At 38.4% G+C, this 24,147-nt stretch overlaps 1 protein-coding gene and 1 non-coding gene across 3 annotated transcripts in view; one reads left to right on the top strand and one right to left on the bottom strand.

The window, feature by feature from the left end:
* PTN (pleiotrophin) overlaps positions 1 to 24,147 on the bottom strand; it is a 97,768-nt gene that overhangs the window by 28,902 nt on the left and 44,719 nt on the right. The window lies entirely within an intron of this gene.
* TRNAK-CUU lies at positions 17,181 to 17,253 on the top strand. The gene has a single exon. It is a non-coding gene; the product is annotated as a tRNA-Lys (tRNA).

Genomic DNA, 24,147 nt, shown 5'->3' with positions numbered 1-24,147 from the left:
CTTACACTTAGTGGGCAAAGTCAGAAGATAACACAGAAGCAGATAGGCAAGTAAATAAGGTAATTTCTGACTGTGGTAAATTTTATGACTAAAATAAAAAGGTGACGTGATAAACTGAGTCGAAGAGGACTAGTTAGGTAGGGTGGTTATAGATGACTGAGAAAGAGCCAGAAGAATATGGTATCTCTTACTGATAAATATTTTGCATCAAGGCCCCTAGTTATCATTTTCACTACTCATTATTGTCTTCTGAGATGGAATAGTATTAATAAGCTTTTATAATTCTTCTGGAATTCAATAATTAGCCATCTGATCCTCTTCACTGATCTTGTTCTCTCCACTCTGCTACAGTCTCTGGGTCCACTTATGGTTTGACCAACAATCAACAATTTCTCACTCCTATTGACTTACTAGTAAGCAGCCCAGTCAAACCTGAAATCTTACCAGCATATAATCTGTATGAATATCTCATATTTCAAAAAATAAAACCAACCAAATCATTGTTTTAAGAAATGTTTACCTTTCCCAAGAAAAATAATGACCACTGTTTATTTAATTTAAACATGATATCCCAGAGTGTTCTTTTCTCCTGTTTTCTGACTTGGTAATATAGCAGGAAACCCATTTTGACTAAAACCACGTAGCCTTCTCACCTATGACCCTTATTAATCTTTACAGGGATGTGTAGGTTTCTTGAAAATGGGTTTCTACTTCAAATTCAACTCTAAATACACAAAAACATTCAGGGATGAGAAAGGAAAAAAAATCAATAAACTGAAGCAAGTATTCAATGGAAATCGATTTGGTTACGCTTCATAATACGACAGTGATGTGAAGGCATGCTTATTCAACTATTTTCTGGAGCCACATGAGTTCAAAAGCGACTTGGGTTAGTTGTATGATTCCTTCACTGCTTTCATTTGTTATAATCAAAAGCAACTGGAGATCGACTTTTAGAGTTTTAGAATATTCTAGTTTCCTCTTAATCCTTTTCGTATCTGTCTGCTGCAATCTGATACAGAGGAATAAGTAAGTCAGCCCTCAGTTAGAATCCCCGCTCTGGCTAGGTAATGAAGCCCTACATTTAATTTCTCTGGAACTTATTTTCTTTAGCTGGAGTGATGGCTATAAAGCCTGTCTCACCATGTTTTGAGGTGAGAGAGGATGCATGAAAAGTTAGCACCACACTACCTGGCACAGGGCAGACCCACAGAGCCTTCTGTCAGGAGACTTTCTTAACTTCTGTTGCAGCCCCCTTTCCCCTTCATCCTTAACGGTATTAGGACAACAAATTGGCATTTGGGGTGGGATTTCCTAGAATAGAAGGTAAACCACTGAATTGCCACTGGGCAAAAATGGCGATTCAATTCTCCTCCTCACAGCTGACTGTACTATCTTGTAATTTACCTTCTAGCACGAAGTGGCCTTTTCTTGCTTCCTTCTGATCTAGACTCCCGTAAAGCCAAGGTGTAGACAGAATATCTAGAACATTTGCAAATCTTTCTTTCTCACAGGAATTCCTTTCACTTCTGCTCTCCCTCCTGCACCCAATCCATGTGTCTTTAGCCAGAAAGAAGGACTTCTAATTCTCTAAACTCAAAAACACTGTTTCAGTCAACTGATCCTTTGCTCCAGCCATCCCACACAACTAGTTCTTTCCCACATCTCTCTACCTAGCAAACTCTTATCACCTCCCAAGGTTTGCCATAAGAGATTTAACCTTCAACAAAGCCTTTGTCAAGGCAACATTGTCCTCTTTATCTTGGGAGCTCACTGTGCCATGTCCAATCCTTAGGCTCTGCTCACTTGCAAACCCTGAACGTAAAAGTGGCATATTACTGACTCTATAAACCGAAGCATATAAAACTGAAAAATATGAGCCCACTACACCATTATATTTAGTAACCACCACTTTGCAAGGCCCCTTTGATTTTTCTTTTGTTACCATTACTAGCAATTGACTCTCTCTTACAATTATTCCTTTCTTAAAAAACAAAACAAAAAGATACATTCTAATTGTAATGCACAAAGCACGTAGAGAATTAAAAAAACTGTAGTCACTGAGCAGTCAATGGATTTTCCTCAGGTTCCTGGCTAGCTAGTTGACTCACTCCCACACACCAGCCAGGAAGTAAATGCTCATCTTTAGAAAACTGCCAATGATACAAGCCATGACCCTTTTGAGGTCCTATTAGAACGACTGACAGAATATCCTCTAACGCTGAAGTTCTATCAAAAGTCTTAACATCAGGGGTGCCTAGGTGGCTCAGTCAGTTTAAGCGTCCGATTCTTGATCTCAGGGCAGTGAGTTCGAGCCCAGCATTGGGCTCCATGCTGGGTGTGGAGCCTCCTTAAAAAAAAAAAAAAAAAAAGCCTTAACATCTAGTATAACTTTCAGTGTGCGCATGTGTGATTGAGACTATGTTTGTGTATTTGTGTATATAATTGTGTGTGTACACAAACTATGCATTTTCCTCCAGGAATCCATAAACCTTTTAAGGGACAGGACACTATCGTTTCCTTACGTTCATTTATAAAGCTTAGAACAGTGTTTGACAGAGAGATGTCACTGATACATTTGTTAAATGAATGAAGAGAATCACATAAATAAGAAAAAAATAGCCCGGTGTCCAGTAGGATAACTCACGCCACTTCCTAAAATGGCACCAATTTCACACATGGATGGTTCCCTCACCTGGCTTTACATTTTCCTTGGCACAAATCCATGTTGGCTGCGTTACGTCTTTATTTGTGTTTGCTAATTGTCTTCTCTCCCAAGACAGCAGACCTCTGGAGAAGAGCAGTAGGTCCTGGCCACTGAGATCATACTAAGGCTGGGCTGGGGAAACACCCAGAAATGTAAAGACATCCCAGGGGATGTGCTGCGCACTGGGTGTTATCTAGGTGCAATAGTAACAAAAACACATTTGAATTCATGTGTTCCTTAAACAGCTCAAGACCCTTGATTTTGGAGTAGTTTATTATTCTTTAGTTAAGTCAGCTTTCTCCACCTTGCTTGTGAAATGCGGAGTATTCATTAGAGGTAGTTGACTTCTAAAGTTACAAAGGGTCAGCTAGACAAATACACCATTGTAAATTTATCTTTCCACATTATACCTGTACTTAATAATGGTGATTTCTTCTGTCTCCTACATTTGAGAGAGATTTGTTTCTACAGGGGGGATTTAGTGGTTTTTGTTTTTTTTTTTAAAGATTTTATTTATTCATTTGAGAGAGAAAGAGAGAGCACGAGCAGGGAGCAGGAAGGAGGGGAGAGGCAGGCTCCCCACTGAGCAGGGAGCCCAACATGGGGCCAATCCCAGGACCCTGGGATCAGGACCTTAGCTGTTGGCAGAAGCTTAAGCGACTGAGCCACCCAGGCACCCTGGGAATTTAGTGTTTTAATTTTATTTTTCCTTATTTATACGTTCCCTTTATTTTCAGTAACTTTTCTTCAAGTCTAAAATCATCATATTGATTTATTCTCGAATGGTTTGATCATTCCTAAAGTCTCACATAAATAGGCATTATGTTTATAACGAAAGCTGTTACTAAATCAGCCCTTCATTTTGGCCTTGTTAAGCTGTCTTATTTAAATACTAAGCCTTGAAAAGAATGTGTCCCAAGCACATACATGCATAACTTCAGGTGTACTCTGCTCACAGCAGAGAACTAAATTCAACAGCGTTCCACCTTTGATTTTAACTAAGTGCATATCAATTAGATTGATAAAGTAGGGCATTCAATTTAATTTTGCATAACTCAATGCAAATACAGGGAACTTTCAGGCCAAAATATTTTTATGGCATGGTGGCACCTGCTGAAGAAGTGTGATATTTTAGGACATTTTTGTTAGATATCTATTTGCCAATTTTTTAGAGCACCTGCTAAGGGCCGGGTCTCTGCTGGGCATGGGAATATGAGAAATGAACACGATACAGCCCTTCCTCAAAAAAGTTCTAACTGGGAGAAAAGAGAGATAAGTATGATGATTCACTGTGGTAAATAATATGGAAAAATTATACACACAGTGCTATCTGAGGGCATAGGCCGAAGTAATAATTTTGCTTAGCAAGACTGAATGAGGTAGAGGGTTGGAGCATTTTTGTCTGTTTTTTGAAAAAAAAAAAAAAATAGTTGAAGTCTTCTAAGAAAGGAGGCAAAGAAGGGAACTTCAGGCAGAAGAAACCACATAAGCAAATGTGTGAAGATGTTTGTAATATCTGCAGGGGTGAAAAGTGATTAGAATATAGAGTATACGGTAGCAGGTAGCAATGGATGGACCTCAAGAGGAGGAAGAGGAAATGAGTACATCCTGGGAGCTGTGAGAGAGGAACATAGAGTCACTCAGTAGTCTGGAGAAGAGAAGCAAGGGAAGATCACAGAGTGAGGAAAGGCTGCTTGTTGTACAAACATGGCTGAGACTGTAGGTCACTGCCAAGGGGTCAACCACCACACTCAGCAGTCCATCCAGATACTCTTTATGTGATTACTCTTTGGGCTGTGTTTTTTTGTTGTTGTTTATCAATTTCCAGATGTTTTAGGGACTTCATTTTGGGAGGTTTATTACAAAGGTACTATAATTGGGAGTCAAGAATAAGATCTAAGACTCAAAAACCACACACACACACACACACACACACACACACCCCCACACACCCTTCTGATTTTCTTTAGGAAAAAGAATCACTGGGCTAAAGCAGTGATTTTTTTACAGCACTGGGGTTTCCACAGAGAGGCATCAAAGGCTGGTGCAAGGTGTTAAGGGCATCCTGAGCAGGTCAGCTGAAGCTTCCCATGTCCCTCACATTTATCTCCGCTTTGGCTAGAGCAGCTCTTCTTTCATGACTTTCCTCATTGGTTTCTTTGTAAGTTTCAGTAGTCAAAAATGAAAAATGAATTTAATCGTCACCTGTCTAGCCAATCTCATGTCTATACTGGAGGGGATATGCCAATAATACAAAACTATTTGTTTAAAAAGCAGAACTGAACAGATGTCTCAAGTATGGTGATGGAAATATTAAATATATTTTGAGTATTTAAAATACCTTGCTTGTGGTATTAAGAGGAATTTATGTAATTCCTGTATGTAAAAATAGAAATTTCACAAGTGTATGTTTCAACTATTCCATACTTTACAAGAATTTGACAGGATTTTATCCTCTTATCAAAGATCAAACACATAGTCTAACAAGTATGATAATTATGAGGATGATATAACAGGAAAGTCATATGGCAATAAAAATTTTGTTTTAATACTATGGAAAGAGAAGAGGCTTTGGAGTCAGCAAGATTTCCTCCACATTGACTCCGTTGTTTATTATATCAGTGATCTGGACAAAGTAGTCAATCTTTTACACTCAATATCCTCCTTTATGGAAAGTTACTATGTAGGCTTACCATCTGTTTGAAGATGACAATGAGATAACAGATATAAAGTGACAGGCCCCTTAGGTTCTCCAAAAGCGGTAGCTCCGGTGGTTCTCAGAGGAAGACAGTGGGAGTGGAAGAGAGTGTATCTTATGAAAGGATACCAGGGACAGCTTAATAAACAGGGTGGCAATACGATCCTTTAAGATGGTTTGGATTCCGATAAGTAAATCTGGAACAAGAGCATTCCAGCGAGAGAAATAAAATTAGCTAAAGTTTTAGGTGGGAAACCAAGAGACCAATTTAAGTAAATAGTTCAATTTACAAGCTATAGTTTACTGTAGTTTTGTAGTAAAAAAGAAGAAAGTGTAGTGTAGCTAAGCTGGAGTCACAGCAGGCAGAGATTTGAAATCCTAATTATTATCAGTAAATATTTAGGGACCACCTGTTACATGCAAGATAATAGGCTATGTTATAAGGGAGACACAGATGTGAATTATACCTGATCTCGTGAACCCTACAAGATTATTAACTCATTATAGAGACCAAGGCAATAAAAGTATATACCATATTTTGTGTGAGATACAAAAATGCTATAACTAAAAGCAAATGTGTTTATGATAAAAGAAGAATGTCTAATGTTCTTCCAAAATCTCTTCTGAATAGTTGAAAGGACACTTCTCAATTTGGGGCTGTAAAAATCAAAAGAAAGTCATCTGTATTGATGAACTGAGTTAATTTCTCAATAGTATTAACAAGTCATAAACAAATGCCCCATGTGGCCTGAAAACATACTCATTCAGCCTAGCTCAGCAAAGCAACCACATGTTCTTTTGACCTTGATCTGAGCAGTGGTTTCATGGACAAACCCATATGCAGAGATTTCTTGCAACTTTCATGTTACTTAAAAAAAAAAAAAGAGTATAAAGTCTCCTTAGGTTAAATAAAAAAGCAATATCCACAAAGCAATCAAAGACAGTTCATTCCAACCTTACACAACTCTCCCAGAGAATAAGAAGAATAAAGAATATTCATTAACTGATATTATGTGGCCATATAACCTTCATGTCAAGACCAGACCAGGAAAATGAGGAAGTAAAAGAGCAGGCCCTTCTTCTGAACAGAAATGAAAAAATTCCTAAACAATGTACCACCAAAATCAACCAGGAATTATGCTGGGTTTGTTCCCAAAAATGCAAGGTGGGTTTAACAGTCAAAAATCAAGCATCAGCCACATAACAGATTTAGAAGAAAAAAAAAAGTGTAAATCTCAGTTTCAAGTAAAAAGGTATTTCCATCAAGATCAGTACCATGTTTTCATACTCTTCTCAACGGGTCAGTACAGCTTTATTAACTACTGAGTTCAGATGGGATCTCTAAGAGCTGGTGGCTTTATTTGTCCACATGAAGTGACTCAATTAAAAACATAACCAACAAAATAGCATGCAGATTTTCATGTTCACTAATATACCACTAAGCGAATGAAGATTATCCAACAATATTGTGTATTTTGGGGAGGTAAAGAATAAATATCGTATGGCTGTGTTGAGACAGAGAATTCTCAGGGCAGCATTTAACACCAACTCAGAGAAGAAGCTCTTCTACATTTGCCAAAAGTCAAACACCTAATGAAAGTGCCCACCTGGGAAGTGAGACTTGAAGAGGGACTTAAATTTGTTGATCGGTCTGTCACAGACTATTAAATCCGTACCAGAAAAGGAACTGATTATTACTTTTGATTGCAAAGAATTTACGGAAAATCTTTATCCAGTAAATCTTAATTGTACCTCAAAGGCTGTACCGGGTTTCTCAACTCAAGAACCTAGAATTACCCAAGAGCCTGCAAGGAGCAGGATTCTATTCACAATTCAATGGAATTACCCCAAAAAGCTACCAGGACTAACAAGTGAGTTCAGTAATGTTGCAGGATACCAGATCAATATACAAATACCAATTATATAACTATATATTTGCAAAATATGTATCTACCAAAGGATGTTTATCTAGACTATATAAAAAAAATTACAACTCAGTAACAATAAGAAAATCCAATAAAAATATGGGCAAAAGAATTGAACACTTTTCAAAGAAGATATACAAATGGCAGATAACCACATGAAAGATGTTTGATGTTATTGGGAAAACCTCAATGTGATACCCCTACATACTCCCTCAAGTGACTTAAAGACTGACCATGGCAAGTGTTGGAAAATGTTGAGTAATTTTAACTCTCTTAATCTTCTGATTACAAGCACGTTGGAAGTCATTTTGGCAGTTTCTTAAGAATTCAAACATATCTACCATACAAACCAACGACTCTACATTGGTCATTCTCCCAAGAGACATGAAAACTTAGGGCTACACAAAGACTTATACACAAATATTCATAGAAGCTTACTTATTTCTAATAGCCAAACTGGAAACAACCCAAATGTCCATCAACAAGTAAACTGGTAAATAAACTGTGGCATACCCATATGTTATCCTACTAAGCATAAACAAAGAAAAAATAATTGATACATGCAACATGTATGAATTTCAAAATTGTGCTGAGTAAAGGAAGTTATTCAAAAAAATAATATGTACTGTACAATTCTATTTTCATAAAATTCTAGAAAATGCAAATTTATATAGTGACAAAAAACAGATCATTACTTAGATATGGAATCTGGGGGCATTGGGAAGACCATGAGAGAAAGATTACAAAGAGGCATCAGGAAATTTTTGGAAGTGATGGACATATTAATTATCTTGATTGTGTTGATAATTTTGCAAGTATATACATAAATCAGAAGTCATCAAATGAATACATTAAATGTGCAGTTTGTGGTATATCAGTTAAATTCAATAAAGCTTTAAAACTGCACATGCCAAAGAATTGTGAAATAGGGCATAATTAAGAGAAACTGCAGTCAACAGAAATAGATTCCAAGGGGTACATGGGGGGGCTCAGTTGGTTAAGCAGCTGACTCTTGATTTCGACTCAGGTCATTCTCTTGGGGTCATGAGATTGGGCCCTGCATTAGGCTCTGTGCTCACTGGGGAGTTTGCTTGGGATTCTTCCCCTCTCCCTCTCCGTCTGCCCCTCCCCCTGCTCACACTCTTTCTTTCTCTCTCTCTCAAATAAGTAAATCTTAAAAAAAAAAAAAAAGATTCCAAGATGACATAATGTTGGAATTAACTGAGAAGAGCACTGTAGATATAAATACTGTCAATGGTTCCATGAAAAGATAGAAACACCACAATAATAAATGAGGAATCTTAGCAGAAAAATGAAAACTGTAAAAAAGGATCAAATGGACATTACAGAACTGAAAAAATACATATGCAATGTTTCCTGGATGGGTTAATGAAAGATTAGATACAGCAGAAGAGAGATTCACTGAACTTGAAAATAGATCAATAGAAATGATCTGAACTCAAAACTTGAGGTATTAAAAAAAAAAAAATTAGTGCTTCAGTGTCCCGGGAGGCAGCATTAAACAGTCTACCGCGCTCCAGGGAAGGAGCCCCAGAAGTAGGGAAGAGAAAGAATGTGGCACCACAAGTATTTGAAGAAATAATCATTGAAAGCTTCTATAGTTTGATTAAAACATCAACCCACAGAACTAAGCTCAGCAAACCCCAAGCATGATAAAAATAAATATACCTCACATAGGCACTTCATATTCAATCTATTGAAAACAAAATTTAAAGAGACGAACAAAACAAAAAACCTTCCGTGCAACTACGGAGGGAGGTACATGATGCCAACTAGAACAACAAGGATGACATTTTCTGATTTAAACACAGGAAGCAAAAGACAGTGGAAGAACATCTGACAGAAGAAAAAAAAAATCACAAACTGTAATTATATTTCAAAACTGAGGGCAAATAAATACATTCTCAGGAAAAAAGCTGCAAGAATTAGATGCTGGCAAGTTTTCTTTATAATGAATTCTAAATGCAGTTGTTCAAATTGAAGGGAATAGTTTATGTATGTATGTATTATAGATGTTAAAATGTATGTAATAAGTAATTATAGCCATATATATTTTATATATATAACATGCTATAAGTATCATATATTGTAAATAAATTGTTGTAGGCTTTACAGCACATGTGGAAGTAAAATGTATGACAACAATTAAATAAAAATGAAGGAAATGCAATTATACTGTTTTAAGGACTTTTGCATTTTACATAAAGTGATAAAATGTTCATTTTAAATAGAAAGTTATGTGTCAAAGATACATATTTTGATTAACCCAAAATAATCAGGAAAGGAGAAACAAAGGAAAAAAGAACAGATGGGATAAAAAGAAATAGCAAGATAGTATATATTTAAACCCACACAAATAATTGCATTAAGTACAAATACACTAAATATATTGACCCAAACACAGAGATTGTCAAACTAGATAAACAAGCAATACTGAACTATATGCTATCTACAAGAGACACATTTTAACTATATATATTTTTAAAAAGGTTGAAAGTAAAAAGATAGGAAAAGATATTCTACCAAATTAGTAATCATAAAAAGGCTGGTGTCTATAGTCGTATTAGTCAATACAGACTTGAAGAAAGAGACAATTAAGAAGGACATTTTGTAATTAGAAAATATATATTAATCTATAAGACATACTACCAAATGGATTTGTACCTAACAAAATTTCAAAAAACATGAATTACTCAATCACTCAGAACTATAGAAGGAAATAGATCCAGAATCATAATCTGAGGTTTTAAAAATCTGATTAAGATAATTAGGAAAAAAATTCAGTATAAATGAATTTTACTTGATACCAAAACCTGACAAGGATATTAAGGAAACTGCAGACCAATATTCCTAATGAACATAAACATAAAAATATTTTTTAAATACTAGTAAATCAAATCCATACATCAAATATTTAAAGAGCCAATAAATCATCACCAGTGGTGTTTATTCCAGGATACAAGGTTGTTTTAACAATCAAATGCTCATGTATTTCACTGCATTAACAGGAGACCAGAATAATGGAGAAAAATCATAGGATCATTTCAACATATGCCATAAAAGAATCAAATCCAACACTATTTCTTTGTGTAAAATTACGATGCACTAAAGTTTAAAAACTGCTGTAATCATTTTTTTTAATGGGCATAAAATAGTTACCTAAGTATGTTCAGAGATTTTAAGAAAAACTTCCAAAGAAGACTAATTTTGAGTTTCGTCCCAAATAACAGATGAGGTGAGGGAAGGAAGAACACTCAGGCACAGGCCAGCCGATCTGAGTAAGTGTGATATATTCCAGGAATCAACTATTAGTTAAAGACTGCTAGAGCATCAGAGAGAAAAGCTCGGAAATAGAAAAGGAACTGAGAGAAGCCACGTTTCTGGGTGTTTCTTCCTTGTGTATAAGGGTCCCGTGAGGACGGCAGTGATGTTTTACCTTAGGACATGTGGAGCTCCAAGGAACCCTCGATCGGCTGTGGCTTCTGAGAGGGCACCCTGTGAGCAGTCAGCACAGTGACTGGAGGACACAGGACTGGAGTCAGGGAGGCTGAGAGAAGGCCGTCTGACCCAGTCCAGGTGAGGCATGACAAAGACTTAAAACTGTGACATTGGAAAAGGAGTGAAGGGAGAAAGAAAAGGTACCAAAGAGCTAATACTGTTTGGATTTATCAAATTAACTGAATCTCCTATGGATGAAGAAATCTCGGCCATCTCCCCAATTCTGATCTTAATCCAGAGACAGGTGCCAACGCAGAGAATAAGGGCTCACAGACCCCTTCCTGAGGAATACGGACTATGACCTATTCTAAGGACAGTAGTCTAAGCCTCTGACATGGATTAAATGTGACTGAATTCTCAGCAAATACAATTTAGTTTCTTTTACTATCTTGACTTTTCAGATCAGTCATCAAGGCTTAAAGACGTTAAGTGACTAAGGTTAAGAAGAGATAGGAAAGACCTGTTTGGACATGTTGAGTTTGAAGTGCCGGGAGGACGTCTGAATTGAAATCGATAGGGGTAATTGATCGGGAAGAGAGCTCTGGTCTGATCAAAATGAAAGTGGAATCAACACAGGCTACTTGAATGAGTGGGAAGCCTTGGGGCTGCGCAGAGAGACCAGAGAATAAGAAGACACAGAGTAAGAACTGAAGAGGTACACAAAACGTGAAAACAATTCTAGATTTTATGTAAGTCGGGATAGCAGCAGAAAGGTAAGAGTAACAGGAGTAAGCAAAGGGAGTCGAATCACGGAAACCAAGCAAAGAGGAAGTTTTCAAGAAGTAAAAAATGATGAGCAAAGCCAAAGTCTACAGAGAGGTGGAATTAGCAATAAGAGGTCACTGGCAATGTCACAGAGATACATTTCTGTATAACTGTGAAGTTAAAAAAGCAAATAGCTAACTCAGAAACAATCACTAAGATAACATTAGTTGAGAGACCGTTTCTGGGCCAGTGAATATCCTGTGTCACTTTGCCAAGTTATTATGTTAGAAGAGCCTAATAAATATTCAGTGTGACATAATGAAAGGCTTTGAGAACCGATACAATATAATGGAAAAGGCTGTCCAAGAGTCAAGGGACCAAATGCCTGCTAAAGGAGCTGGTGTGACTCAAAAGGATGGCGAAGACAATGACTCCTTTAGAAACAGAATCCGATGAGACCCTGTCAGGTAAATTTGATTAGAGAGAGGACGCTTTTACTCATAAAAGAATAAGAGAAATAAGAGACCCTCCCACTGCTTTTGGTTGTGATTCGAGGAGTCCTAGCACTGGATACTCTGTGTTTTTATAAAGCTCTAAAGATGACATCCATACCCCGCTTCTGAAACTGTACTGCACAAAGTGCTACTGTAGAGCCACGTGGCATCCACCTCACCTGAGAACATGTTAGAAATGCAGATTCTCAAGCCCCGCCCCAGAACTTCTGAACTAGAATCAACATTTTAACAAGGTCACGATCCCCAGGTGAACTCCTACATAGATGGAAGTTTAATAGACACTTCTTCTGAACCATAATTTCTTCTGAAATAAAAAACTGAATATTGGGGCACCTGGGTGGCTCAGTCAGTTAAGCGACTGCCTTTGGCTCAGGTCATGATCGTGGGATCCTGGGATGGAGCCCCATGTCCCCAGCTCCCTGCTCAGTGGGGAGCCTGCTTCTCTTTCTCCTCCCCGCTTGTGCTCTCTCTTGCTATCTCTGTTGCTATCTCTGTCTCTCAAATAAATAAAATCTTTTTTAAAAAATTGAGTATTTGCTCTCCTTCCTTCCTTCCTTCCTCCAGCCTCTTCAAGTTTAAAGTAGGTTGTAAAGATATATACATTCTAGAAAGATTAAAAAATAAAAATAAAGAAAAAGGCTGAGGGAAAATAAATGTAGGGAAAGATTAACAGCCACCATGGATTAAAGACTTTGCCCTGTGCTAAGAGCTTTATCTGACTTTTATCCACACAACTTTAGAAGGCAGTCGATATTATTCCAATTATACAGGTGAGAAAATTTAAGTGAGAAAGTTGAGATAACTTGCCCTAGATCACGAAGTCTGAGAAACGGGGTCGGAACCTAGACCAGTTAAAACCAAATTAGTCACGTGCTCTTACTCACAAAGTGAAAATACAAAACGCCTGTTACATACTCTTTATGTGCATGCTAATGATTTACCCTGTATTTGGCTCTACACTTTCTAGAAGCTGATGTGACGGCAGCACATAGGAAGAACATGCACAGAGTTTGTAATTAATTCTTTATTAAAATGTAATATGTGCAGGGGCGCCTGGGTGGCTCAGTCGTTAAGCGTCTGCCTTTCGCTCAGGTCATGATCCCAGGGTCTGGGATCAAGCCCCGCATCGGGCTCCCTGCTCCGCGGGAAGCCTGCTTCTCCCTCTCCTACTCCCCCTGCTTGTGTTCTCTCTCTCACTGTCTCTCACTGTCAAATAAATAAATAAAATATTTAAAAAAAAATTTTTTTAAAAATATAATATGTGCAGAAGACAGCTATCACTTATTTTTTAGAGGAGCTATATGTCTTTGTAATAAACTGAAATGCCTACTGATTTAAGGTCCTGTTTCTTAGCTAATATGTATATAAAGTATATCCAGAGAAATGTTTAGATTACAGGAAAATCTTGTACAAATTTTAAATGGATGACTGATAATTTATTATTCTGAACTTGACAATAAGGCGGGAGGCAAGTTGTGGTAGAAGTAGAACACAGGGTCGGGAACGAATTCCTGGCATCCACTATATTCAGAGAGTCTAGAACCAGAGGCTTTTTGAGGGTCTTCAAAAATGTTTGAAATTTGGAGGGAAAAAAAAAAAGGATCTCTCTAAAACAAGAAAATATCAAATAGCAAAAATTGAAATTAGTGTTTAATAATGGCCACAAAATAAAGCATGATGTCAACTTCATAAAGTATAATATTTAGCAATAAAAAAATGCACTATGCTTGAAAACCGTCTTGAGATTAGATTTTCTAATTTTGCAGGAATTCTTGGATACACTTGGTCTAGAAATGAATTACTTGCAAGTAAATAATTTTCTAAAGCAAAATTACAATTAATTTTGCCCCCTCCCCAAAATGTGTGTATATATGGAGACAGATATATATCTGATATATACATATCTGTGAGGGCATTAGAAGTCCCTGCCCTTGGCATAGGTACCAAAGTGAATGGGGCTGCCTGATTTCCAGAGCTCCGACTTTCCCCTCTGTCTGTAGTTTAGGCCCTGTGCTAGGCTAGGACGGAACCGGAAATATCAAAGAGCATGAGGGCTATCCAGCTTCCCTCCAACCCCATGAGTCAAGTAAAATCCCTTCCTCCACAGTTCCCACACTACCAGGAAGTGTCCAGATGGGTACTAAGACACCACAAGGTAAAGACGTGATGTGTATTTTCTTGGGTTAGCTTGCAAGAGCTGGGTTATTAATGTCTGGTTCCATACCAGGAACAAAGTCCTAGGATAATCAAAGAATTGCCCAGGAAGCCATTTGGATTGAAGTTAGCCTTTCCTTCAAGAACGGAAGAGCCGAAACTTGGCCGCTTTGATTTGCATGCCTTTCAGCTACTAGTTCCAGCCAATTCAGTTCATACAACTCCAGCTTTCATTTGGGGCTGAGTTCATTGACTAAAAAAATAAAGAAGAACGGGGGGAAAAAAACCTCACAAGAAAAGAAATCAAGGAAAGGCTTAATTGATTATGCAGAGTGTTGCTTTGGGAAAGGGGAAAATCTTATTAGAAGGCTGGCAAACTCACTTCATTAGGGACCTAGTGACATCTTCTAAAACCAGAACATTACATCAGGTTAGTTTAAAACATCAAATGACCTTGTAGTTTGGTCGGGATACCCCAACCCCATTCATTCTGTCTGGTTCATTCTTCGCATTTTTTTAACCATACTTTTATTGATGGCAAAAAGGTTGCTACCAAATAAGCTGAATGAAATGGGACTTATTAGAAATTAGAAACACTAAAATCAGGGATTGTGATTCTGCTCGCTCACTTTGTCCTCTAAAAGCCCACTTTCTTTTTCTACTTAACATGATCATTTGCCCCTCTTTCCACCATCCTTCTCTCTCATACATAGTCCCACTCATTCTCCTTGCACCTGATGATTCTCTGTATGCAATGTCGAAATAAATGCAGACATGAGCATCAGATCTCATAAGGGTGTGTGAGAATCCACTACTTCCTACCCCTTCAGAGATCCCCTGAAGTGTGCCTGCATGGTTTCCACACCAAAAAAGGAGGTTATTTAATTGTTTCCTTCCTTTCTTTGGGAGCATCAAATGCCCCACTCATTGAAACCCCCCTGCTTCCTAGAAATAATTAGCCTAAGGGATAAAACTACCATTGCAACTTATAAAAGAGGAATTAAGAGATCAAAATGGTTCAGTCATGCCAAATAAATCTTATTCAGTTATGTGAGAAAGTGACTAATAATAGTGATCTCATGGCCAGTTTCCTTTTTGCTTTAGAAAATTATTTACCTGCAAGTAATCCCTATCTTGGTTTCAGGCAACATTTGACCCATAACCGAGAACATAATTCTGAGTAAGACAATGAAATTCGAATTAGACAGTAATGTTATAAGGTGGGTACACTTAAAATTTAGGTAACTACCACTCTGGAAAAGTCAACTGGAGAGAAAACTACAAGAAAGTCACAGAAGATTCTCTCTTTAACCTTGTTCTGTAAAACATTGTATGAATAAGCGAAATAAAAGTTAAATGTGCACGCTACTTCAAATCTGAGCAAATATGAAATTATTTTGATGACAAAATCAAAATGACATGCTCAATGGACTACTGTATCAACTTGAAATTAATTAATGAAAAGAGAACAGTGAAGACCGTGAAGTCCTGCATTTGAATGTATTTAAATCAATAACTGAAGCAATCAAAGATAACTTGCTTCACAGTGGTTCACAGGATACCAGGAAGGTTTTACTGCACCACAAAATTTATACAGATGGTAAGTATGAGTGGGAAAATGAAGTTAATGGGCAAATCAGTACATTCCATTTTTGAGAAGCTCCAATGGTTAAAAAGTTCTTCCTTATATGGAGCTGGAATCTATTCACTGTCAATTTCATTTAATTTTTCTCAGAGACGAATGAGGTTGAGTTCCTGGTAACTCAGATATAGACACCAGGATATAAAATTAACTCTGATTATGTCTAAATGTGACTATGACAGCAGGGAACAACACTCAAATGGATTAGAGATTATTACCTTGCGGTTGCAAATCTGAACTAGATTTTGAGTAGTTGCTAACCTAGATCATATTTATTTCCTTAAAAACCACACAATAACATCTTATTTTATTGGCATACAAATCCAGCAACTTCATGTTTCTAAAACACTGTGTCCTATATGTCTTTCTACCCCCACACTTACTAAAGTACCTAAGTACTTGGCAAACATTTACTGAATGAATGAATAAAATTTAAAAGACTGACCAGCCAAACCTAATGAAACGATATAATGTGGTGGATTCCCTTAGGGAATTAATCACTGTATGTTGAATTATACTTGTAATTCTGCAGGCTTGGCTAATTGGTTTTCAGGCCTATAGTAAATTGGAAGGAAAAAAAAATAAAGGCCATCATCAAGAATACTGGTATCAGCATAAAAATAAAGGAAAATAGGGAAATTTTTAAAAAATTCATATGCACATATGGGTCATTTAGAGTAGAGTCAAATAACCCCCAACAACTCAGTTTTCCCTGATTAGAGCGCCCACGGACGTCACAGTACTGATAGATGTACGACAGCATCGAGGGACACTTAGGTATAAGGCGTTATGTGATCAGCAACATAGGAAAGTACGCACAAAGTAGCTTTACAAGACTACACCCACAAAGTTAATTAGTTGAAAAAATTATTAGTACACAAAGGCATAAACCTTCAGCTCTCTAAAAATACTTCAAGACTCCACTATTTGTGGTGACTTGCTTCGCCTGAGCTCCTGAGAGCGTCAGTCTCATGACACGTCCAGAAAACCTCCTTAGCAACTTCCGTTCTTATCTTCTGGCAATTCCTGCTTTCACCTCAATTACCCTAACAGCTCAGAGTGGTAGAATGAGGACATTATATCCAGTGCATGGATATGCAAGCCAAATTAACACAAAAGAAAGTCAATCAGGAGAAAGTGAGGCTGGTCTACTCCTCAAAGGTCAAGATTTTGTTTTTCACTTAATCATTCATGTGGACAGAAAACATTTATGATGTGGATGTGTACTAAATTCTAGACACCAGGCTGGGTGATGCACGTGTAGAGCTAAAGCAACTCTCTTGGGAAAACAAACACATAAATAATTGGAAGATGTGCCCGGCTAGCTCAGTCGGTAGAGCATGAGACTCTTAATCTCAGGGTCGTGGGTTCGAGCCCCACGTTGGGCGCAGGTCCTTTTCAAAAGGAAAAAGAAAAAAAAAATAATTGGAGGAAGAGTTGAGAATGAGTTAAAAATCAGAAGGCCTGATAGGTTTAAAACACCATATATGGTACTAGATGTTTTTCTTTAAAGCACTTTTCCATTTGAAGCTCTAATCAGACTAAGTAACCATTAACTACTTTTCAACCCCAAAAATGATGTGATTCTATCTTGTTCAATTTCACAAAATCACTGTGAAATAACCAATGTCAAGCATTGTTAATCTGCAGTTAATAGACTATGAAATTGAAGATTTTATAGATTGCATAACTTACCCCAAACCACACACCTAGTTAACAGTGAAGTCAGATAAGAAGCTAACTTGATTTGGATCCTAATTAATTATCCTATTATGTAATAAGTGTCATTCATGTTTTATGATAGGAAATCATTAGCTGTCCCATTCCATAGACTGAAATCTCACCCTGGTGTTATATTTATGATAAAGCACATCAAATAAATGAGGCTTGTTCCCCAAATGGTGGATGATTTGCTGTTTCGCTAGTAAAGTTTTTCTTTTTCTCCTCTTGGCATTCCACATGGACAATTTGTGTACGAATCCACTGTTATCTCTGCTTATAGTGCTTCTTTTAAATAGCTACTGCTTCCAGAGTGCTTGTAAAAAGCTTATGAATTGCCAAGCTTCATTACTGTGTACATGTAAAGCTTGTCAGCTATTTTGGGGATGACATGGAGTTCTTTTCTACTTAGGGTCCTTCAGGATGTGATCTAAGTACAAATAAAATGTGCATTTTTTTCCCAGAGAAATTTAGAAAGAGGAGTGACCTTAAATTGATCCTTCAGCTACTCAATCATCAATGAGAATTTATTTAGTGCTGATATATACAAGACCCTGTGGACATAAAAATAAATACGCGACCTTCATCCTTAAAGAACTTAAACTAAAATTTGAAGATTTTCATGAAAATTTAAGCATAGCTCCTTTGCTCGATATGACAAGGTGTCCCACAGAATTAAAAGCTTATGCTATGTGTGCTTCTCAAAATGTTTATAGCACAGTCCACTGGTAAGCCAGGGAGATCTATTAGATGACTTCTTTTCTTTAATGAAAATTTTCCAAGTTATAAATGGTGGGTATGGTAATTAATATCAGCTTCCCCCCCAGAAGACCAACCAAAAAGATCTACTGACTAAGCAAAGCTAACTTCACTAAATCTACAAGAGTAAGGAAGAATGTAACCTTGACTGTGTCTCAGTGTCTCAGGAAGAGTGGGTTCAGGAGGCTATTTGTGGGGCTTTGGGGTCCGATCTCAAGTGGTTGAAGTTCAATCTTTCAAGGCAAGGAATTGACCAGGAATGAGGGAGTCTCAATAAGTGAACTGTTGTTTAATAAGGAAACTGTTTACCCAGGTAAGCAATCTATTGTTCTAGTAGGAGAACAATTTGCTCAGATGAGTAAACCGTGTGTTTGGATATATTAGCTCTCAGGAATTTGATGAAGCAACAAAGTTATGACTTGGTTTTATAGCCCTATCTTGCTGGCCAATATTTCCTAGGATGATGGGAGCTCTGCGTGGGTCTAGTTGTTGCCTCACTTCCCATTTTACTTACATGTAAAATACGATATATGATTATTGTTTATACTTTAAAGGATATTCAATCACATTCTAGGGGCTTCCAATGAAAATAGCACATGCATTTATTATCAAATATATTTAATGTTTATTGAAAGCCAATTTTTTTTCAGTTTTTAATTTAGTGTTCTATATATATTCATTTGCATAGAGGTGGAAAGAAACATTTCTTTGGGGAAAACAAAATCTTCATTTGGAGTTTGCCAAGTTTGGACCTACTGTTCAAGAAAGCTAAAAATATAAATTATATATTCATTAAAAGTGATATTAGTATGGGATATCACTTTCAGTAAAAGCACTAAAAAGGCAGAATCAGCCCTTTGGCTGGATGGCGGATTTAATTTTAAAAGTCCAAGAGAAAAAAATAACCTAAATCTGCATTTTCTCTGTTTTCCTCCCCACTGAAGCAATCTTGAGATTGTTATTCATTTTGCACTTAAATGCAGGTGCCCTACCAAAGCTTGTTACATACGCATTCTTACTTCATAGTCAGAACGCCCTTGTCAAACAGGTAGCATTCACCATTTTACAGGTAGAAAAACAACAGAATCAAATAGATGACATATGTTGCCCAACTCATACAGGTGTTGGTATATTTGAACTTTGTATATCTGATTTTTTCCTTTTTTTTTTAAGAGAGGGAGAGGGGTCGGGGGGAGGCAGAGAGAATCTGAAGCATGTTCCATGCCCAGCGCAGAGCCCAACACGGGGCTCCATCTCACGACCCTGAGATCATGACCTGAGCTGAAACCACCAGTTGGATGCTTAATCGCCTGAGCCACACAGGTGCCCCTGTGTATCTGATTTCTAAGCCTGTTCTCTTGGGCCTGCTAAGAGGAGGTTATCATCATGAAGTTAGAACCTCAGTAATGAAATATCATCTCCCAGTTCTCTAGGACGCAGACCTATTAATGACTTTTGCACTGGGGTGGGGGTGGAGTCTCTTTATTCAGAGAATAAGAGCAGTCCTTTGAATCACTGGGAGAGAACCCTGGATTTGGGGGGTGTGGTAGGCAGAATACTAAGATGTCCCCCAGATTCCCAGCCCCTGGGTACACATACCTTCTCCTAGTTACTCAAGCAAACACTCATCTAAGTGTTGCTGCAGGGGGATCTCACAGATGCAGTCAGGTCCTAAAACAATTGACCTTAATAAAAGGAGACGATCTGGGTGGGCCTGACCTAATCATACGAGGCCACTAAATTAGGGTCATGCGGTCAGAGACAAGGGAAGTGTGAGAAGTATTTGGCACAAGAGACAGTCTCCCGCTGGCTTTGAGGGTCACGTGGCCAGAAAGTGGATGGCTTCTAGGAGATGACAGTGACCCCTGCTGAGAGCCTCCCAGGAAAGGGGGACCTCAGTCCTACAACTGCAAGGAACTGAAGATGACTAACAATCTGAATGAGTTTGGAAGCAGATTCTTCCCCAAACCTCCCAAAATAAACACAGCCCAACCGATACCTTGATTACAGCCTTAAGACCCCGATGGGGGAACCCGACCACATCACTGCCCAAGCTGACCTGCAGAAGTGTGAGCTAATAAACCACAAGGTTTATAGTAATTTGTCACATGGCAACAGAAAACAAAAACAAAGGGCTACAGACTTCTATAAAGTGAGAGTGTTAACTTGTGATTAGAACAGTAATGAGCACTTCTGGTTAGTTTGAAAGTGAGCTTGCCTTATCTGCAAGTAGTATAACCAATTTTCTACAAACACAGTTTCAAGAAAACATCATTGCTGTATAAACAAATTACAGGTCCATCAAATTCCTCTGGTCATCTAACCATGTGGACTTATACATAGTAATAATAACAATAATATGGAAATAATGATTTGGAGTGTTCAATGTACTTCCGCATTCCCTGTATCATTTGAGCCTTATTATAAATCAGTGGAGCAGACAAATTATTATTATTATTATTATTCCTCCCTATAGCACAAGAAATGAGCATGTAGAAAGGGCAGGTGACTAACTCGAGATCAACCACAGGAATTCGGCGGCACAATGCCGTGGCCAGTAGGTGACAATCAAGGTCTTCGGATTTCTCTCAAAACCACATTTTACTCTCAGGGCCGACTAAAACATTTTGGCAAAACAAAGAAGTTATGTTCTCCTTTCCTCCTCTGTTTTAAGAAATAGAAGAATAACTAGATGATTTTATATTTGGAATAACTGCTTTGCTTCCCACATCACCTTTCCTACCCTTCACACAATGTGGGTTATTAAAAAACATTTTTTAAACATTTATTTTTATGTTGAAAAACATCTTTGTTTAAAAAAATTTTTTTTTACTGTTTTAAAAGAAACAAACTGAATTTGTAAAAGTTTGAACTACGCTTCAAAATGATTCAAGCTGTAAGGTAATGATAATTTTTCAATAGCCAATATGGGATTCATTAAATGTGTCTGCGAAATGAAATTCTATGTTCCCATTAAAGTGAGATCTACGGGGCGCCTGGGTGGCTCAGTCGGTTAAGAGTCTGCCTTTGGCTCAGGTCATGATCCCAGGGTCCTGGGATCGAACCCCGCGTCAGGCTCTCTGCTCAGCAGAAGCCTGCTTCTCCCTCTCCCTCTCCCCCTGCTTGTGTTCCCTCTCTCGCGGTCTCTTTCTGTCAAATAAATAAAAATCTTTAAAAAAAACGAAGTGAGATCTACAGTTATCCACATGAAAAATGATATATATTTATTCACACAAGAAGTTGTTGATTCCCTTTGTACACTACAATCCTATTTTGTAAAAAAAATATATATATATACACATAGGCACACATCCACACACTGATACATACATATACCAAATTTTTGACAGAGGTCATCTGTGGAATGGGGGCATTTTAATGCTTTTCTAAAGTTTCTGCATTTCTTCTAAGTATCGCATTTTATAGTGTATTTTTATCCAAAAAAATCCCACTTTTATTCTTTTACAAAATAATTTGCTTGAAACTCTCAGTCTAGTTATATTAAAGCAACACGGTTATGATAAAGTATTCAGGAATCTATATGAAGGTTGGGAATTAATGCTTTGTTCCCATGCCCCTAGCTGGGTGTGCTCCCAGACACCCCCCGCTCAGCATCTACACCTGCAAGCACGGCCACCCGTGGTGACCGAGTGGCAAGGGCCAATTACCATGGCCAACAGCATCCGAGAGCCGGCCAGGAGCCCCGAGCAGGCAAGTGAGCCTGAGGGAACCCCTACTCCTCCCTGACTCCATGTCTTCAAGGCTCCAACTGAAGTAAGCCGAGGAGAATTTTCTTCCTTCATTCTCTCCTTCATGGCCTGTGAAACGCCAGCCTCTTTCAATGGGGCTTCTGATCAGGGTTGCGGAGACCTATAAATCTGTCGCCCAAGGCAGTGGGATAAAAATGACTGCGAGTTCTTGTGACACACTTAAAAAAGTAGGTGTAACTTGGCCGGGGTTTCCACCGCCCCCTCGCACGGGGACCGCGTCCTGGGGCCCCCTCCTCTTGTGGCCTCACGTCACTCAGCCCCCGTGTTCCTCTGTGTCTGAAGAACAAAGCTACGAGTCTAATAAAGCGTGGACACCCTGAGTCCTCCTTCCGCCTGCTCGGAACCGATGCAAATGTACGTGAATTTAATGGTTTTCCGTCCACTGCCGCCCCTAGAAAATATTCCACTTAGGGTCAAGGGGCTGAGTTTTGGCATCTCGGGAGGGTCATCTTCAAAACAGGGAAAAGAAATAATCACAATGCGGAATAAAACAATAGTTTTAAAATGTGAAAAAGAAGAAAACCGGATTCCTTCGTCCTGACACCCTACCAAAACTACGGTAATGTTTAATTGTCTTTGGTACTTTACCCAGCTCCGTATTTACTTTCACACAGTTGCCATCTTGGGATACTCACAATTTTTCACTGTTCTTCTCAAAATTTAACAAGCCGTAAGGCTTTCTCCATGATTCTAGGTAATATCTTAACTTCTCTTTGTAGGAGGCTGCATCATTCCTCCCAAGTAGATGAACCACCTGATACGCCAACTGTTTCTCCAAAACGAAGATTCTTGCCTGGACGTCAGGCAAAGATGGGCGGGGAGCGAAGCCCCATCATGCGGCCCCCCCCCTCGGGTCTCAGACTAGCTCTGCCCATGCTGCTCCCAGGGCTGCCCTGCTTTCCTAAGCTACTTCCGGTCCTACACACGGGTTAACATAAGCTGGATCTGACTCACGGGACCAGAAATAAGTAACTGGAACTGGTCTGTGCTGATATGGGGCCGGCATTCTTCCACCTCCCAAACAGTACAACTACTCACTGGGGAAAAAAGCAAAATGCAAACTCTCCTAAATACATCTACAAGCCATTCATCATGCAATTGATAAAGTTTCTAGGCTAGCATACTTGAAGTGCTAGTGATCAAGGGTGCATTTCTTTGTGCAGGGTGCCAAGGGAAGATAGAAATATTTTATCTTGGGAAACGAAGCTTTGGATGAATCTACCAGATGCAGCACCATGAAGAGGGCAAACTAATGTCCTGACCTTACTTTCTAAATTGAACGATGTTATGAAAATAGAGAGCATGTTAAGAAAGGGCAGAACAATTTGCAACGATGTGGATGGAACTAGAGGGTATTATGCTAAGCGAAATAAGTCAATCAGAGAAAGACAAGTATCATATGATCTCACTGATATGAGGAATTTGAGGAACAAGAGGATCATAGGGGAAGGGAGGGAAAAATGAAACAAGATGAAACCAGAGAGGGAGACAAACCATAAAAGACTCTTAATCTCAGGAAACAAACAGGGTTGCTGGAGTGGAGCGGGGTGGGAGGGATGGGGTGGCTGAGTGATGGACATTGGGGAGGGTAGGTGCTATGGTGAGTGCTGTGAATTGTGTAAGACTGATGAATCACAGACCTATACCTCTGAAACAAATAATACATTATATGTTAAAAAAAAAAAAGATAGTAGGAAGGGAAGAATGAAGCGGGGGAAATCGGAGGGGGAGACGAACCATGAGAGACTATGCACTCTGAGAAACAAACTGAGGGTTCTAGAGGGGAGGGGGGTGGGGGGAAGGGTTAGCCCGGTGATGGGTATTAAAGAGGGCACGTACTGAATGGAGCACTGGGTATTATACACAAACAGTGAATCATGGAACACTACATCAAAAACTAATGATGTAATGTATGGTGACTAACATAATAAAATTAATTAAAAAAAGGGCAGAACAAGGAATCTTAAGTGTTATTTTTTTATTAGGTGTGATAATGGTATTGGCAGTATGATTTTTATAAAGCTTTTATCTTGG

Source organism: Phoca vitulina, unplaced genomic scaffold, assembly GCF_004348235.1.
Source record: "Phoca vitulina isolate PV1807 unplaced genomic scaffold, GSC_HSeal_1.0 scaffold4, whole genome shotgun sequence".
Lineage (NCBI taxonomy): Eukaryota > Metazoa > Chordata > Mammalia > Carnivora > Phocidae > Phoca > Phoca vitulina.
This window is presented reverse-complemented; position numbering and strand designations above follow the sequence as displayed.